We start from the raw sequence: 21036 nt of genomic DNA, 5'->3' as shown, positions 1-21036 counted from the left end.
GTACCGCAAAAAAAAAAAAAAAAAAAAATGTAGGCAATAAAAAATAAATTACAATTAGGAGAGAAAACCAAATAAATATTATTTTTTAAGTGTACAGTGGACCCTTGAACAACATAGGTTTGAATTGTGTGCATCCACTTATACAAGGTTTTGGGGTTTTTTCCACTAAATACATACTACAGTACTATGTGGATACGGAAGGCTAACTGTAAAGTTACACATGGATTTTCGACTGTGCAGAGAGCTGGCGTCCCTAATCCCCATGTTGATCAAGGATTGACTTATTATATTTCTCACATTAAGTGCTTATGAAGTATTTATGTAACATGGCCATTAATTGAAATACAGTACAAAATAGAAACCTCTTTATAATCAAGGTCTTCATAATATAAACTAGGAAAGTCTCCTTTGTTATACTAAACAGAATTATGTAAATATGAGGGAAAATATAATATTTACAAAGATATGACTAGTAAATATTACAATGTCATGTAAAATAAGCATCTTTTACAGCTACAAAGGTGCTAACTGCTAAATCAAGATACAGCAACAAATCTGACTTGGTCAGAAATACCCAATTTCAGGACTCCAAAGGTAAAATGTATCTTACTTATCTACAATACATAAAAAGTCTATAAGAAAATGTAGCTTTTTCTATTCTAAAACATTGACTTTTATATTTTTCAGGTGTAAATCATATAAACTCTCTTCTACTGCATCATCTTATCAGGGTAAATATATACAACCTAATTTTGAAACAGAAGGTAAAATAAAATAACACTGGAAGAATTCCTCTACGTTGAGGTAACTTCTAATAAACTACACTATTTACTTCAATGCTACTATTAAATTCAACAGTGTTCTTTACAAAACTGCAGTACTTTAAGACCAAAACATCATTTGATTTTGAGAAGTGAATCATCAATTATAAGTCTGCCGATTTTATAGATCTCACCTAAGAATATATTAATATAGTATTAATTAACATTAAATTGGACTGTACTAACAGTTTATACTTGCTTTTTGTCAAGAAGTAACTATCAGATTTACACTTTTCCTAATGAAAATGTGATTAAAACATACTGTGTGATAAATTCCTGATTTGTACCAGTGTAAATATTAATAAAATGGGATTTTCATAATAGATATATTTTGGTTATTTTTAAGTGACAAGATCCATAAGAGATAATTATGTAATCCTGTAACTGAGGCAAAAGACACATAAGGCTCTTTTCAAGATGTACTTTATGAAGACAACATCCAAAAGTCAGGAAAAAAATATTAAGATTGACGGCTTTAGTTCCTGGTAAAAATGGTAGTGTGGAGTTGGTTCACAGACTCTTCTTAACTAGTTATTGAAAAGAAAAGAGAAGAAAAGATTGTCAGGGAAGATGGCAGAGCAGCAAGTGCCAGGAATCCAGCTCTGTACCTAGAAAGCAACTGTACTACTGGCAGAAACTGTCTGATGTAACTATTCTGAAACTCTGGAATAGCCAATTTGAACTCTTGTGTCCCAAAGGAAAGCTTGGCTGGTAAACTGTTGTTAATGTTGGCCAATTTCAGCCTTCAGTGTGATAGCACCTACCCATTTCCTACTCCTTGACCCTATGGCAGGCAGCTGTGGGGACAGCAATATGTGAACTCTGGTACAGTTTTGTTGGAGCCATGGGTGGGCAATAATGATCTTGCCCAAATAATAATGTCCAAATAACAAACTTCTGTGTTCTGAATTCGGATTACTACATCTGATGGGTGAAGTGTAGGCACAGAGGTTAGCTGCCGTTGTTTCAACCCAAACCAGCGAGAGTTGACTCCTGGGGGAATTAAAGGAGCCACACCAGAGTTTTTTTTAGACATTCAATAACAACCAAATATGTAGAACAATTTAGAAAGGTACTGTACATTCCCAGGGAAAGACACAGCTCAGAAAAATACCTGAAAAGACCATGAGCTTTCTTTCACATTAGATCATTTTTAGGCTAGAGATCAATTAAAAAAGAACAAACTCTGAGAAAAGAAGAGAATCTCTTTTCCAAAGTTACCATACTATAAAATTCAATGTTTTCAACCAAAAAAAGAAGAAAACCAACACAAAGTATAAAAAGAAACAGGAAAATATGGCCCATCAAAATAAATAAAATAAATCAACACAAATGTACCCGTCATTTGTAGAATGCTCACCCACAGGAACTGCTAGACAAAGACCTTAAAACACCTACCCTTAAAGATGTTACAAGAGCTAAAGGAAAAGGATGAAGGCTGGAAAACAATGCATGAACAAAATGAGAATATCATTAAAAAGACAGAAATTATAAAAAGGAGCCAAAAAGAAATGCTGAAAAGTAAAATAACTGAAATAAAAAATACACTAGAGGGCTCAAAAGCAGATCTGAGCAAGCAGAAGAATAAGCAAACTTGAAAACAGGACAACTGAAGAAAATAGGACAACTGAAATTACTGAATCTAAGGAACAGAAAGAAAAAAGAATGAAGAAAAGTGAAGAGAGTCTAAGGGACCTGTGAGAGACCACCCAGTCTACCAATACATTTATTGTAGAAATCCCAGAGGAAAAGAAAGGTACACAAAGTATATTTAAAGAAATAATGGCCAAAAGCTTCCCAACTTGAGGAAAGATGTAAGTCTACAAATCCAAAAAGTTCAACACACTCCCAGTAGGATAAACTCAGAGAGTTATACCAAGAGATATTACAATCGAACTATTAAAAGCCAAAGACAATAAACTAATCGTGAAAGCAGGAAGAGATAAGCAATTCACATAAAACAGATACCCTATAAGACTATATCGGCCAATTTCTAATTACAAACCTTGGAAGCCAGAGGAAGAAGTATGATATATCAAAGGGTGAGAGAAAAAACTTTCAACTGAGAATTCTACAACTGGCAAAATCTGTCCTTAAATAATGAGAAATTAATACATTTCCAGATAACCAAAACTAGACCTACAACTAGACCTGCCCTGCAAGAAATCCAACAGGAAGTTCTTCAGAATAAAATGAAAGGAAGCTAGACAACAGTGAAGAAATAAACATCTCTGTAAAGGTAAATATATAGATAATTAAAAGCTAGTATTATTATAGTTTTCATTTCCAACTCCATTTTTTAATTCCTACATGATTTAAAGAACAAAAACAAGAAAAATTATTATTATTCTACACAATTGGGCACAAATTATATAAAACTGCAATCTGTGATATTAATAACAAAATAAGGGGGATGGAGCTGTACAGAAACAAAGTTTTCGTATGGTATTTAAGTTGGCATAAATTCAAATTAGATTGTAAAAACTTCAATATGTCAAATGTAATTACCACTTTATACACAAAATATCTATAAAATACACACAAAAAGAAATGAGAAGGTAAGCAAAATATTTCACTCTAAGAAAATCAACTAAAAAAGGAAGGCAGTGGGCCTCCCTGGTGGCGCAGTGGTTGGGAGTCCACCTGTCGATGCGGGGGACATGGGTTCGTGCCCCGGTCTGGGAGGATCCCACATGCCGCGGAGCGGCTGGGCCCGTGAGCCACTGAGCCTGTGCGTCCGGAGCCTGTGAGAGGCCCGTGTACCGCAAAAAAAAAAAAAAAAAAAAAAAAAAAAATCCACAACGGGAGAGGCCACAACAGTGAGAGGCCCGTGTCCCCCAAAAAAAAAAAAAAAAAAAAAAAAAAAGAAGGCAGTAATGGAGGAAAGTAATGGACAAAAATACTATAAAGACCTATAAAAAACAAACAGAAAAACTGCAGAATTAAATTCCTCTTTGAGTAATTATTTTAAATATAAATGGTTTGGGGAGAGAGATAAATTAGGAGTTTGGGGATTGAAATATACACAATACTATATATAAAATAGATAATTAAAGAGGACCTACTGTATCACACAGGAAACTATACTCAATATCTTATAATAACCTATAATGGAAGAGAATTTTAATATATATTTATATATATGTATAACTGAATCAATTTGCTGTACACTTTGCTGAAACTAACACAACACTGTAAATCAACTATATTTCAGTAAAAATGTTTTTAAAGTAAATAAATGGTTTAAACACTCCATTCAAAAGACAAAGAACAGCAGAATGGATTAAAAAACATGATACAAATATACGATGCCCTCAAGAGATTCATTTTACATCCAAAGACACAAACTGGAGAGGATGGAAAAAGATATTCCATGTAAATAATGAGCAAAAGAAAGCTGGGCTGACCATACTAAAATCAAGTAGTTTAAATTTTTTAAAAGTTACTGGAAAAAGAAGAATTATCACATACTCCAACAATCCCACTCCTGGATATATATCCAAGAGTTAAAAGTGGGATTTCAAAGAGATACTTGCACACCCATGTTCACTACAGCATTACTTACAGCAGCTAAGATGTGAAAGCTGCACAAATGCCCATCAACAAATCAATGTATAAATACAATGTGGCACATACATACAACAGAATATAATTCAGCCAAAAAGGGGAGGAAATCCTGTCACATGCCACAGCGTGGGTGAACATGGTGAACATGGGTGAACTTTGAGGACATTATGCTGAGTGAAATAAGCCAGTCACAAAAGGACAAATACTACAGGATTCCACTAATATGAAATATATAGACAGAATGATGGAAGCAGAGTCAAATGATGGATACCAGGAGATGTGAGGAAAGAGAATTGGGGAGTTGTTGTTCAATGGGTGCAGGCTTTCAGTTTTGGAAGATGAAAAAGTTCTAGAGATCTGTTACATAACAATATGAATATAATTAACACCATTAGAATTTTTAAATGGTACAGAGGGTAAATTTCATGGGTTTTTTTTCCCTAACACAGTTAAAGATTAAAAAAAAAATGTTAACAGAGACAAAAGGTAACTTCATTAATAAAAGGTTCAATACAGCAAGAATATATAATAAACACTGAAGAAAAAATTGACAGAAATTAAGGGAGAAATAGAAAGTTCTACAATAATAGTTGTAGATGTCAATCACCCACTTCAATAATGGATGAAACAACTAGACAGAAGAAAGGAAAGAGAAAACTTGTAGAGCACAATAAACCAATTAAACCTAACAGACATATAGAGAGAACACTCCACACAACAGCAGAAAACATTCTTTTCTAAAGAATGTATTCTTTTCTAAAATACAGTTTTCCAGGACAGACCATATGTTAGGCCACAAAACACATCTCAAGAGATTTAAAAAGATAAAACAAGTTTCAACAGATTTAAAAAGATAGATATCATACAAAGTGTTTTCTCTGGCCACAAAAGGATGAAGTTAAGAAATCAATACTAGAAGGAAAACTAGAAATTTTACAAATATATGGAAATTAAATAATACATTTTTTTTTTTGCGGTACGCGGGCCTCTCACTGTTGTGGCCTCTCCCGTTGTGGAGCACAGGCTCCGGACGCGCAGGCTCAGTGGCCATGGCTCACGGGCCTACCCACTCTGCGCCATGTGGGATCTTCCTAGATCGGGGCACGAACCCGTGTCCCCTGCATCGGCAGGCGGACTCTCAACCACTGTGCCACCAGGAAAGCCCAATAATACATTCTTAAACAACCAATAGGTCAAAGAAAAAAATGACAAGGGAAATCAAAATATTTGGCAACAAATGACTTGAAAACACAACAAAACAAAATACATAGGATGCAAAAAAGCACTGCACAGAAATTAAATTTAAAAAGATCTAATTATCAACAAACTAATTTTATCATTTAAGGAACTAGAAAAATAATAAACTAAACCCAAAGCTAAAAGAAGGGAAATAATAAAGATGAGAACACAGATAAATAAAATACAGATTAGGAAAACAATTTTAAAAAATTAACAAAACCAATAGTTGGTTCTTCTAAAGATTCACAAAATAACAAACATTTTGCTAGACTGACTAAAAAATATTTTTAGAAGAGAAGAGAGAAGATGTAAATAGCTAAAATCAGAAAGTGGGATATTACTACCAAACTTAGAGGTTAAAAAAAAATTATAAGAAAATACCATGAACAACTGTATGCCAAAAAAAATTCCTTACAAATTACCTAAATTGACTCAAGAAGAAAAGGAAAATGTCAATAGAGCTTTAGCAAGAGACTGAGTCAGTAATCAACCTCCCAACAAAGTACTAAAATACATGGTCTTAACTAGTGAACTCTACCAAACATTTATAGAAAAATTATCACCAATCCTTCTCAAACCCTCCCCCCAAACTGAAGAGAATGAAATACTTCCTAACTCATTCTATGAGACTAGCACTGACCTGATACCAAAGCCTTCATTAAGAACATAAACTCACAGAGCAATATCTCTTTCAATGATACTAAAGTTCTCCACAAAATTATTAGCAAATCAAATACAACTGCATACTAAAAGAATTTTCACTGTGACCAAGTGAGATTTACTACAGGAATACAAGGGTAGTTCAATAAGAAAAACACTTACTGTAATACATCCTATTAATAGAAAGGAAAAAAGCCACATAATCTTCTCAACTGATGCAGAAAAGGCATCTGACAAAAATCCAACACCTTTTCATGATAAAAACTCTCAGAACTTTAAGAATAAAGAAAAAGTCCACAGCCAATATCACACTCAGTACCCAATGACTGAAAAAATTTCCCCTAGGATCAGGAACAAGACAATGATGCTCGCATTCATCACTGCCATTCAACACTACATAGAAATTCTAGCCAGAGATATCAGACCACAAAAATAAATAAACAGCAAATCAATTGGAAAGGAAGATGTAAAACTATTCATAAATGACATGATTTTATACATATAGAAAGCTAGTAGAGCTAATAAACAAATTCACAAAGTTATACAGTACAAGCTCAACAAGCGAAATTCAGCTGTTTCTATATACCAGCAGTGAAATACCTGACAAGAAATCTAAGATAGCAATTCCATTTACAATAGCATACAAAGAATAAATACTTAAAAATGAAACAAAGTAGGTGAAAGACCTGTACAGTGAAAACTACCAAACACGCCTCAAAGAAATTAATGATTTAAATAAATGGAAAGACATCCTATGTACATGAATAGGAAGACTTAACACTGTTAATACTACCTAAAGCAATCTACAGATTCATCACAATTCCTATCAAAATTCCAAGAGCCTTTTGGCAGAAATGGAAAATCCAGTGCTCAAATTCATATGGAATTGGAAGGAGTTCTGAAAAGCCAAAAACAATCTTCAAAAAAAAGACTTTGAAACACAACAAAAATAGAGTAATTAAAACAGTGTGGCAATGGCGTAAAGACAAACATAGAACAATGGAGTAGAATAGAGAACACAGAAATGCAACCTCACATAAATGGTCAAATGATTTTACAACAGTGCCAAGACCATTCAACAGAGAAAGGACAGGCTTTAAAAAGAAAAAACAACAACAACAACAAAAAAATGGTGCTCAGAAAACTGGATACTCACATGCAAAAGAGTTAATATAGACCTTTACCTTATCCCACACACAAAAATTAACTCAAAATGGACCAAAGAGCTGAACTCAGGACATATATAAAATTTTTTTAAGCACACACTGGATAAAATCTTTACAACACTCGATTTGACAACGGTTTCACTTGTATGACACCAAAAACACAGGCAACAAAAGAAAAAATATATAATAAATAAGATTAAGACTTTTTTTTTGGCTGTGTCGGGTCGGGTCTTAGTTGCATCACATGGGACCTTGTGTTGCAGCGTGAGGTTTCTTCGTTGCAGTGCTCAGGCTTCTCTCTAGTTGTGGCATGCAGGTTTTTTCTCTCTCTAGTTATGATGTGCAGGCTCCAGGGCATGTGGGCTCTGCAGTTGTGGTGCATAGGTTCCAAAGTGCATGTGCTCTGTAGTTTGCAGCACTCAGGCTCTCTCATTGAGGTGTGCAAGCTCAATAGTTGTGGTGTGCAGGCTTGGCTGTCCTGCAGCATGTGGGATCTTAGTTCCCTGACAACAGATTGAACCCGCGTCCCCTGCATTGCAAGGCAGATTCTTTACCACTGAACCACTAGGGAAGTCCCCAAATTAAGGCTTTTTTTGTGCATCTAAGGATACTTTCAAGAAAGCAAAAGACAACTTACAGAACTGGAGAAAATATTTGCAAATTACATATCTGATAAGAGATTAATATCCAGACTATATAAAGTACTCCAAAAACTTAACAGAAACTCTCAAACCACCCAATTCAAGAACAGGCAAAGGATAAACATTTCTGGGACTTCCCTGGGGGCGCAGTGGTTAAGAATCCGCCTGCCAATGCAGGGGACACTGGTTCGAGCCCCGTGCTGGGAAGATCCCACGTGTTGCTGAGCAACTAAGCCCGTATGCCATAACTACTGAGCCTGCACTCTAGAGCACACAGGCCACAACTACTGAGCCCACATGCCACAACTATTGAAGCCCGCATGCCTAGAGCCTGTGTTCTGCAACAAGAGAAGCCACTGCAATGAGAAGCCTGTGCATTGCAAGGAAGAGTAGCCCCTGATCGCCACAACTAGAGAAAAGCCCGTGTGCAGCAACGAAGACCCAACGCAGCCAAAAATAAATAAATAATTTTTTTTTTAAAAAAAGGATAACCATTTCTTCGAAGAAGATGCACAAATGGCCAATAAGCACATGAAAGGCTGCTCAACATCATTAGTCATTAAAATGCAAATAAATGCAAATTCTAACCACAATTAGATACCACTTCATAGCTACTAGGATGGCTAAATTTTTTTAAAAAGACAAAAGTGTTGACAAGGATGTGAAGTAATTAGAACCTGCCTGTATTGCTGCTGGGATGTAAAATACTGCAGTTGCTACAGGTTAAACCTAGATTTACCATACGACCCAAAAGTTCTACCCTGAGGTACATATACAGATGAACTGAAAGCAGAGATTCAAACATGTATTTGTACATCCATGTTCATAGAAGTAATTATCTACAATAAACATCCAAAAGGTGGAATTGACTCAAATGTCCACTGATGGATGAATGGATCTAAATGTGGTATATACATACAATGGAATATTATTTATCATAAAAAGAAAGAAAAAATTTATATATGCTATAACATGGATGAACCCTGAAAAAACTGTGTTTAGTAAAATAAGCCAGACACAGACAAATATTGTATGACTCCATCAAATGAGGTACCTAGAATAGGCAAGTTCATACAGACACAATGTAGAATGGAGGAAACCAGAAGCCCCCTGGGAAGGAGGAATGGAGAGTTATTGTTCAACAGGTACAGAGTTTTTACTGGGGATGATGTCAAAGTTTTGGATACAAATGATGGTTAAAAAAACACTGTGAATGTATTTAATGCCACTGAACTATACACTTACGAATGGTTAAAATGCTAAATTACTGGTTAATTATGTTGTATGTATTTGTACCACAATAAAAAATTTTAAATAAAGGAAAAAATATATGTTAAAGGCCATCAACCAAAAACTCAAGACAAGTTAAAAAGAAAAACCCTCATGGGATTAATGAACACCTGAACATGAGAGAAATATTCTACCAACAAAAAATGATAGGATATTATCTTTGTAAAATATTAAAAATAAAAGTTGTTTGTTCAGAAAACGACTACTCTTCATGTATACTACACAGTTCTGATAGAAAACAAAAGAGTGGCTCTAGTAATATGACATTCAATCAAACTCTTCAAGTACAAAGAAATCAGACATCTCAAGTGTGTAGAAACCCAGAACAAAATATCCATAAATTTCTCTTCAGAGACCGGGGGTGTAGATAATCGAGAGGGCAGGACTGCCAGTTGACCTTTGAACTAAAACTGGGGAAGCAGCAGCTCCTCACTACCCTCCATCATTAGAATATGTTCGGCCTGCCTGCCATTCCCAAAGTGGGAGCTACTCCAAGGACATAACCTTGAGAGAGAGTAAGGTGTTGAGACCATTTGGATAGTATTTATGCCTAAACCCAATTAAGGCCTCTCTTATAAACTTGTAAGATTTGACAGGTGAGTGCAGAGATCTACTCATCTTGCAGCCACTGAAGACAAGCCTCATAAGTTAAGCTCCCTTGCTTATTAAACCTGCCACCTACCAATCTGGAATGACCTGTGCCTCTTTCTTCAGTTTCTCCCTGACCTCTGTGTACAGGGCCAGTTTACAAACCAACAAGGGAAAAAAAAGTCTACTCTGTAAATACTACGAGAATAAACACAAATTAACCCTGGAATAAGGAAAAAGGAATGAGAAAAACAAGAATGAAGGAAAAGAATATGTGGTAAATCATATAGCTAAATACAAAATTAATATTAAACAACTGTGGAAATTATAGTTTATAGTATAGAACTTAAAAGTTACATAACTTGATAAAATAAAAATAACATAATAAAAACTGCAAGTGGAAAATGAGGAGAGAAAAATGAGAATTTCCTCATCTTCCACAGAGGAAAATCAATCGTTACTGTATTTTAGAATGAAAAGAAACACACCCACAAAGAAAATGAGCATAAATAATAGGTATGAGGGACTTCCCTGGGGGTACAATGGTTAAGACTCCGTGCTCCCAATGCAGGGGGCACAGGTTCAATCCCTGCTCAAGGAACTAAGATCCGTATGCCGCAGAGTGCAGCCAAAAAAAAAAATTACTATTAATAATAATAGATATGAGATTTCAACAAATTTCTGAATGACTGAAATGAATGGGAATACATTTTTAAATGTACAGGTAGAGAAAGCTGTAGCTCAGAATAATTTGTGAGTGAGCTGCAGAGGAGATAGGTCTATCTTCCCACTGTAATTGGGAAAATTTCTCAACTCATCTGAGTACCAGATCTGATGGACAGCAGGAGTGAGACATGAACATGAAATCCTGTTTTCTCATTCCTTCCTCTGTTTCCCATTCCCAGGAGTCCATCTGAGAGCTGTAATGGAAAAATATTTCACAACACCCAGGAACATCTAGGCCACTTACCAGTCATCTTCCTTAAGTATGGATAGCAAAGGCATATGGAAAGACCCAACAACATAAAAGAAAGAATACAGTACAGACAAGAGGTTTGAATATGTAGTACAAGAAGGAATCATCATTCATATTAACAGCTCCTAAAAACGCAGGAATGAATAGAATTCAAATCATAAGATGTAACATAGAGGCAGATACTGCAGTGGCCAGATTATAATCCAAGTACAATCATAACTTCACATGCTAACAGTATGCAATGTCTCATAAAACAGTAACCTAGGGCTTTCCCTGGTGGCGCAGTGGTTGAGAGTCCGCCTGCCGATGCAGGGGACACAGGTTTGTGCCCCGGTCCGGGAAGATCCCATGTGCCGCGGAGCGGCTAGGCCCGTGAGCTATGGCCACTGAGCCTGCGCGTCCAGAGCCTGTGCTCTGCAACGGGAGGGGCCCCAACAGTGAGAGGCCCACGTACCGCAGAAAAAAAAACCAAAAACAGTAATCTAAATGTGTGTACAAATATACATGCAGAAGCTAATAACCAACAGAGTGTATATCAGCATGTCTAAAATTAGTCATCACATAAACCCTTTGAGAATCTGATGAAAATTATGAACTTTCCCCTCAAAATATACATAATGCACATTTGAATCAGATGATATTTAAGTTCCTTCTAAATCCTAGGGAATTTTACTTCTGTCATTGAGACATGAAAATCTATTCCCAAAAAGCTATTAGCTGCATTTTAAGATAAGATTATTATCTCAGGAAGTTACATAAATTTATGTGTAAGTTCTTCAAATATGGAAGGCATTTAACAAATTCCAATACAGTGGAAAGATTCTGAAGTTTATTTATTTGATGTCCTATGACTAAAAGATTTTATGGTGAAAGGGTATGAAGAGGGAGATGTAGAGAGGTAACTCAGTCAAACCAGAATAAGTAACTTTAAATGGCAGAGAAAGTCATTTAAATGTCTAAATGTTTACTGTTTACTTTATACACTAGTCTTTATATGTACTGAAAAATTAATAAACACACGTAAAATTTTCACAGTCTACATAAACATAGACAATAAAAGTCTCCAACTATCTCAGGTCACTTCCCCAAAAGCAAACCTGTGAAATTTTCTTGGCTGTTTTTCCAAAATAGTTCCAGACAGTCACAAGTACAAAGAGTACATATACGTGTATGTACATCCCCTTTTTATAACTGTTTTAATATGCAGTGAAAGAATACACTGTGTACTTGCTGTCTTCTCTTAATAAAATAACTACTGTTTTAGATAAAATAATATTTAATAAATAGTGTTTAATAAAAATATTTCTTGAAGGTTGTTCCACATGAGCATAATACAGCAACTTCAGTCCTTCTCTTGGCCATAGAACATTCTATTAAACAGATTTCCCAAAACTTATTTAACTAGCCCCACAGTAACAGACATTTGTGATCTGCTAGTGTAGTTAATGTTGTATCAAACATCTTCATGTACATGTATCTAGAGGATAAATTACCAGAAAGAGAACTGCTATACTGTTCTCCTAAAGCTATACCACACTCTGGTCAATACAGTGTATTGTTAACATAATGAGAATTACCCAATATATGAAAATGCTATTATGTTAGCTGAACTTATATTTAATTATAATCAAAGATAAGCATTTTTCAAATATTTATAAACCACTTGTTTTTTCCCAATCAATTTCCCGTTTATCACCTTTGTCTTTTTTCTCCTTGGATTCCAATATAAGAGTTGTGATACAAACAATGAAAAAACCAGCAGCCAATCCAATTATTACTGGGTGAAGTGTGTGTACCAAGTGAGCAAAGTGACGCCTCAAAAACTTACTCCAGAGGGAAGGAAAAAAAACTTGGCAAGACTCTGTATGAAACCAACCAACCCTGGACACTTGGAAGCCAGTTACAGCTGGTGCGCAAATAAAAAGAACTCAAAATGTAAAAATTCCTGATAATTCTAAATCTGTGGTATATTCAAAAGTAAAGCAGTAACAAAACACAGAAACACCCAAATAAAATAACCTTTAAAATATACTTATTTAATCTTGTTAAACTAACTTTTATAGATATTTTAAGTTGTTTCAGACTGTATCACAGATTATGCCATAATTTTTAAATCATTTCCTTATTAGGTTACTTGAAACGCCTGCTAGGGTAAAACACTAAAAGTTTTAATACACCGTATTATTAATTATAAATTTGATGAATTTCACCTTCAATAAACAGTGCTTCACTATTCTTAGTTACTTATTCTATATTACTTACCATATCACTGTTCTCATATTTTGCTTGCCTTGCTATGAACAAAATAAAATTAAAAAATCTACTAAAAAGAACATTTTCTGAAAGTTATGAAAGAAAACTTCCTAAGTATTTTAGGATTACTCTGAAATATGAACTGCTTCATTAATGTGTTAAAATGATAATGATGTATAAATAGACAATATTAAATATGAGAATTTAAAAAAACTATATTGAAAAATTACCACAACCAAATGTAATATCTCAAGGCACACAATTATTAAAAATCAAAAATTTGAAAATGCTTAAGTATATAAAAAGTATATATGCAGTGATCATTCAGTATAAGGAAGAAATAAAGTATAATGGATGAAAGCAAGTAATATAAGGAGAGAAATGGCTATTTTAATAGCAATAATAAATAAAATTAAAATCCTTAAGAATAAGCTTAACATGAAATAAAATCTATACACAAATAACTCTGAAATGCTGAATGAAACAAAACAAATGGCATATCGTGTTTTGGATAGGAAGACAACTGCACCTCTCAAAATAATCATTATAACAGTAAAAACAACAATATTTTTAAAGAAGAATCAATGCTAAAATTCACATGGAAAAATAAGAGACATAAAGATTCTTTTAAAAAAATATAAGGAGAAACGATCAGCCTTGCCAGATAATAAGAAATATTACATAGACACAAGGGGGAAAAAGAAAATAGATTAGTATAAAACCAAGGACTAGCAAATGTCTTCTTGATGGGCCAGACAATAAATATTTTAAGATTACAGGTGATATGGTCTCTGTTACAAATATTGCACTCTGCCACTGCAGTGTGGAAGCAGCCACAGACAAAAATATGAAAAAGAATAGGCAAGGCTAAGTTGCAAGAAAACCATTTACAAAATCAAGTGGCCAGCCCACAGGTCATAAGTTTACCAATCTCTGATATATAGATCATGACTAGATATACCAACAGGTCAGTCTACAAAGTCCAGAAATTGACCCAGTCAAGATAAAACTGGTATCTCAAATCAGTGAGGAGGAGAAGAATTACTGAACAAATGGAATGGGGACAACTATATAACCAAAAAATGGGGGGAAAATGTTGGATACGTGCATGACCCTTTGAACCATGATAAATTCCTATTGGATCGAAGATTAAAATATAAAATTGAAACAAAATGTACAGAAAAGAACTAAAGGGGAATTTTCTTGTAATCTTGAAATGCATTTCAAACCATAACACAAAAGCCACAGGCCATGAAAAATTCAACCACAAGTGTGAAACCACAAACTTGAAGCTCAACTGCAAAAACCACCTTAACTAAAACAGCAAGAAGATATCAAAGCAGAATGTAGGCATAACTCATAACACAAACAAAAGTCTGATTTCACTGATATATAAATATCTCCTACAAAAAAGAAAATAAGTAAAGCAACTATAAATGGCAAAGAATATAAACATCTCCAGAAAAGGAAACAAAAAGGGTTGTTAAGCACAAGATTTTCAACCTGATTCATACATAAGAAATCCGAATTTAAAACATCAATGAAAACACTTTTCATCCATCAGTTTAGCAAATAAAAAGAAGTTTAAGAACATGATTTTTTAAAAAAAGAAAAAAAAAAGATCTAGCAGCCTATTCACTTCTCTGCAGGACTCTCCCCTCCAGCTGGCTCTGGTTCCCTTCCACAAGCTGTGTGGCTGACAGAGTCTTGGTGCTCCAGCCTGATGTCAGGCCTGAGCCTCTGAGATGTGAGAGACAAGTTCAGGACACTGGACCACCAGAGACCTCCCAGCCCTATGTAATATCAATCGGCAAGAGCTCTCCCAGAGATCTCCATCTCAACGCTAAAACCCAGCTCCACCCAACGGCCAGCAAGCTCCAGTGCTTGATGCATCATGCCAAACAACTACCAAGACAGGAACACAACCCCACCCATTAGCAGAGAGGCTGCCTAAAATCATACTATGTTCACAGACAACCCAAAACACACCAACGGATGCGGCCCTGCCCACCAGAAAGACAAGATCCAGCCCCACCCACCAGAACACAGGCACCAGTCCCCTCCACCAGGAAGCCTACACAAGCCACTGAACCAACCTGACCCACTGGGGGCAGACACCAAAAACAACAGGAACTACGATCCTGCAGTTCAAACACAGTAAGATAAGCAGAAGACAGAGAAATATGCAGCAGATGAAGGAGCAAGTTAAAAACCCACCAGACCAAACAAATGAAGAGGAAATAGGCAGTCTACCTGAAAAAGAATTCAGAGTAATGATAGTAAAGATGATCCAAAATCTTGGAAACAGAATGGAGAAAATACAAGAAACGTTTAACAAGGACCTAGAAGAACTAAAGAGCAAACAAACAATAAGGAACAACACAGTAAACTAAATTAAAAATTCTCTAGAAGGAATCAACAGCAGAATAACTGAGGCAGAAGAACAGATAGTGACCCGGAAGATAAAACAGTGGAAATAACTACTGCAGAGCAGAATAAAAAAGAATGAGAAGAATTGAGGACAGTCTCAGAGACCTTTAGGACAACATTAAACGCACCAACGTTCAAATTATAGGGGTGCCAGAAGAAGAAGAGGAAAAGAAAGGGTCTGAGAAAATATTTGAAGAGATTTTAGTTGAAAACTTCCCTAACATAGGAAAGCAAATAGACAATCAAGTCCAGGAAGGAGAGTCCCATACAGGATAAATCCAAGGAGAAACACACCAAGATACATACTAATCAAACTATCAAAAATTAAATACAAAGTAAAAATATTAAAAGCAGCGAGGGAAAAGCAACAAATAACATACAAGGGCATCCCCATAAGGCTAACAGCTGATCTATCAGCAGAAACTCTGCAAGCTAGAAGGGAGTGGCAGGACATATTTAAAGTGATGAAAGGGAAAAACCTACAACCAAGATTACCCAGCAAGGATCTCATTCAGATTTGGTGGAGAAATTAAAACCTTTACAGACAAGTGAAAGTTAAGAGAACTCAGCACCACCAAACCAGCTTTACAACAGATGCTAAACTTCTCTAGGCAGCAAACACAAGAGAAGGAAAAGACCTACAATAACAAACCCAAAACAATAAGGAAAATGGGAATAGGAACATACATATCGATAATTACCTTAAATGTAAATAGATTAAATGCTTCAACCAAAAGACATAGACTGGCTGAATGGATACAAAAACAAGACCCGTATATATGCTGTCTACAGAGACCCACTTCAGACCTAGGGACACATACAGACTGAAAGTGAGGGGATGGAAAAAGATATTCCGTGCAAATGGAAATCACAAGAAAGTTGGAGCAGCAATTCTCATATCAGACAAAATTGACTTTAAAATAAAGATTATTACAAGAGACAAAGAAGGACACTACATAGTGATCAAGGGATCAATTCAAGAAGATATAACAATTGTAAATATTTATGCACCCAACATAGGAGCACCTCAATACATAAGGCAAATGCTAACAGCCATAAAAGGGGAAATCGACAGTAACACAATCATAGTAGGGGACTTTAACACCCCACTTTCACCAATGGACAGATCATCCAAAATGAAAATAAATATGGAAACACAAGCTTTAAATGACACATTAAACAAGATGGACTTAATTGATATTAACAGGACATTCCATCCAAAAACAACAGAATACACATTTTTCTCAAGTGCTCATGGAACATTCTCCAGGGTAGATCATATCTTGGGTCACAAATCAAGCCTTGGTAAATTTAAGAAAACTGAAATCATATCAAGTATCTTTTCCAACCACAAAGCTATGAGACTAGATATCAATTACTGTAAAAAACTATGAAAAATACAAACACATGGAGGCTAAACAATACACTACTAAATAACCAAGAGATCACTGAAGAAATCTAAGAGGAAATCAAAAAATACCTAGAAACAAATGACAATGAAAGCAAGATGACCCAAAACCTATGGGATGCAGCAAAAGCGGTTCTAAGAGGGAAGTTTATAGCAATACAATCCTCAAGAAACATCTCAAATAAACAATCTAACCTTACACCTAATGCAATTAGAGAAAGAAGAACAAAAAAAACCCAAAGTTAGCAGAAGGAAAGAAATCATGAAGATCAGATCAGAAATAAATGAAAAAGAAATGAAGGAAACAATAACAAAGATCAATAAAACCAAAAGCTGGTTCTTTGAGAAGATAAACAAAATTGATAAACCATTAGCCAGAATCATCAAGAAAAAAAGGGAGAAGATTCAAATCAACAGAATTAGAAATGAAAAAGAAGTAACAACTGACACTGCAGAAATACAAAGGATCGTGAGAGATTTCTACAAGCAACTATATGCCAATAAAATGGACAACCTGGAAGAAATGGACAAATTTTTAGAAAAGCACAACCTTCCAAGACTGAACAAGGAAGAAATCGAAAATATAAACAGACCAATCACAAGCACTCAAATTGAAACTGTGAATAAAATCTTCCTACAAACAAAAAGCCCTGGACCAGATAGCTTCACAGGTGAATTCTATCAAACGTTAAGAGCTAACACCCTGATACCAAAACCAGACAAAGATGTCACAAAAAAAGAAAACTACAGGCCACTATCACTGATGAACATAGATGCAAAAATCCTAACAAACTACTAGCAAACAGAATCCAACAGCACATTAAAAGGATCATACACCATGATCAAATGGTGTTTATCCCAGGAATTCAAGGATTCTTCAAAATACGCAAATCAATCAATGTGATGCACCATATTAACAAACTGAAGGATGAAAACCATACGATAATCTCAAGAGATGAAGAAAAAACTTTCAACAAAATTCACTCATTTATGATAAAAACTCTCCAGAGAGTAGGCATAGAGGGAACCTACCTCAACATAATAAAGGCCATATATTCCAAACCCAGAGCAAACATCATTCTCAATGGTGAAAAACTGAAACCATTTCCTCTAAGATCAGGAACAAGACAAAGTTGCCCACTCTCACCACTATTATTCAACATAGTTTTGGAAGTTTTAGCCATGGCAATCAGAGAAGAAATAAAAGGAATCTAAATCGGAAAAGAAGAAGTAAAACTGTCACTGTTTGCAGATGACATGATACTATACACAGAGAGTCCTAAAGATGCTACCAGAAAACTACTAGAGCTAAGCAATGAATTTGGTAAAGTAGCAGAATACAGAATTAATGCGCAGCAATCTCTTGCATTCCACTACACTAATGATGAAAAATCTGAAAGAGAAATTAAGGAAACACTCCCATTTACCACTGCAACAAAAAGAATAAAATACCTTGGAATAAACCTACCTAAGGAGACAAAAGACCTGTATGCAGAAAACTATAAGACACTGATGAAAGAAATTAAAGATGATACAAACAGATGGAGAGATATACCATGTTCTTGGATTGGAAGAATCAACATTGTGAAAATGACTATACTACCCAAAGCAATCTACAGATTCAATGCAATCCGTATCATACTACCAATGGCATCTTTCACAGAACTACAACAAAAACTTTCGCAATTTGTATGGAAACACAAAAGACCTCCAATAGCCAAAGCAATCTTAAAAAAAACAGGGGCTTCCCTGGTGGGGCAGTGGTTGAGAGTCCACCTGCTGATGCAGGGGACATGGGTTCATGCCCCGGTCCGGGAGGATCCCACGTGCCGTGGAGCGGCTGGGCCCGTGAGTCATGGCCGCTGAGCCTGGGCGTCCGGAGCCTGTGCTCCGCAATGGGAGAGGCCACAACAGTGAGAGGCCCGCGTACCGCAAAAGAAAAAAAAAGAAAAACAGAGCTAGAGGAATCAGGCTCCCTGACTTCAGACTTAAGACTTTGTAGCTATACTACAAAGCTACAGTAATCAAGACAGTATGGTACTGGCACAAAAAGAGAAATAAAGATCAATGGAACAGGATAGAAAGCCCAGAGATAAACCCATGCACATATGATAACATATGTGCATGTTATGATATGATAATCTCTCAAAGATAACCTTATCTTTATTAAAGGAGGCAATAATATACAATGGAGAAAAGACAGCCTCTTCAGTAAGTGGTGGTGGGAAAACTGGGCAGCTACATGTAAAAGAATGAAATTAGAACACTCCCTAACATCATATATAAAATTAAACTCCAAATGGATTAAAGACCTTAATGTAAGGCCTATAAAACTCCTAGAGGAAAACATAGACAGAATACTCTATGACATAAATCACAGCAAGATCCTTTTTGACCCACCTCCTAGAGAAATGGAAATAAAAACAAAAATAAACAAATGGGACCTAATGAAACTTAAAAGCTTTTGCACAGCAAAGGAAAACATAAACAAGATGAAAAGACAACACTCAAATGCGAGAAAATATTTGCAAACGAAGCAACTGACAAAGGATTAATCTCCAAAATATATAAAAAGTTCATGCAGCTTAGTATCAAAAAAACAAACAACCCAATCCAAAAATGGACAGAAGACCTAAACAGACATTTCTCCTAAGAAGATATACAGATTGCCAACAAACACATGAAAGGATGCTCAACATCATTAATCATTAGAGAAATGCAAATCAAAACTACAATGAGGTTATCACCTCACACCGGTCAGAATGGCCACCATCAAAAAATCTACAAACAATAAATGCTGGAGAGGGTGTGGAGAAAAGGGAACCCTCTTCCACTGTTGGTGGGAATGTAAATTGATATAGCCACTATGGAGAACAGTATAGCCACTATGGAGAACAGTATGGAGATTCCTTAAAAAACTAAAAATAGAACCACCATATGACCCAGCAATCCCACTACTGGGCATATACCCTGAGAAAACCATAATTCAAAAAGAGTCATGTACCACATGCTCACTGCAGCTCTATTTACAATAGCCAGGACATGGAAGCAACCTAAGTGTCCATCGACAGATGAATGGATAAAGATGTGGCACATATATACAATGGAATATTACACTCAGCCTTAAAAAGAAACAAAATTGAGCTATTTGTAGAGAGGTGGATGCACCTGGAGTGTGTCATACAGAGTGAAGTAAGTAAGAACCAGAAAAACAAGTACCACATGCTAACACATATATATGGAATCTGTAAAAAAAAAAAAAGTTTCTCATGAACCTAGGGGCAGGACAGGAATAAAGACGCAGACGTAGAGAATAGACTTGAGAACACGGGGAAGGGGTAAGGGTAAGCTGGGACGAAGTTAGACAGCACTGACATATATACACTACCAAATATAAAATAGCTAGTGGGAAGCAGCTGCATCGCACAGGGAGATCAGCTCGGTGCTTTGTAACCACCTAGAGGGATGGGATAGGGAGGGTGGGAGAGAGACACAAGAGGAAGGGGATATGGGGATATATATATACATATAGCTGATTCACTTTGTTATTCAGCGTAAACTAACACAACGTTGTAAAGCAATTATACTCCAATAAAGATGTTAAAAAAAATTTATTGAGGAGAGTAAGGTGAAAGTGGCACTATCACACCATTAGCTACCACAAGTAAACCACACATAAGCTTTAACCTGACAATACTACTTATAAGTAGGAAAGTATCCTACGTAATAGTTTTGCATATGGATTAGCTGACTACTGTAAGTTACTTATTGTAGCATTGTTTATAATAAAAAGGATTGGAAAAAATAGTGCCTATGAACAGGAACTGGTTAAAGAAATTATGGTTCATGCATATAATGAAACACTATGCAGTCCTAAAAAGAAAAAAATGTGTTTTATATATTGATATGGAATAATAATCTCCAGGACAAACTGTTAGTGAAAAAAAGCCAAATCCATTTAGTATGATACATCTGTGGAAAAGAGGACAGGGAAAGA

General features: G+C 35.5%; 1 protein-coding gene across 1 annotated transcript in view; it reads right to left on the bottom strand.

The window, feature by feature from the left end:
* Nucleotides 1-21036, bottom strand: part of USP34 (ubiquitin specific peptidase 34) — a 235931-nt gene that overhangs the window by 137789 nt on the left and 77106 nt on the right.

The sequence above is a fragment of the Lipotes vexillifer genome, unplaced genomic scaffold, assembly GCF_000442215.2.
Source record: "Lipotes vexillifer unplaced genomic scaffold, Lipotes_vexillifer_v1.1 scaffold311, whole genome shotgun sequence".
Lineage (NCBI taxonomy): Eukaryota > Metazoa > Chordata > Mammalia > Artiodactyla > Lipotidae > Lipotes > Lipotes vexillifer.
This window is presented reverse-complemented; position numbering and strand designations above follow the sequence as displayed.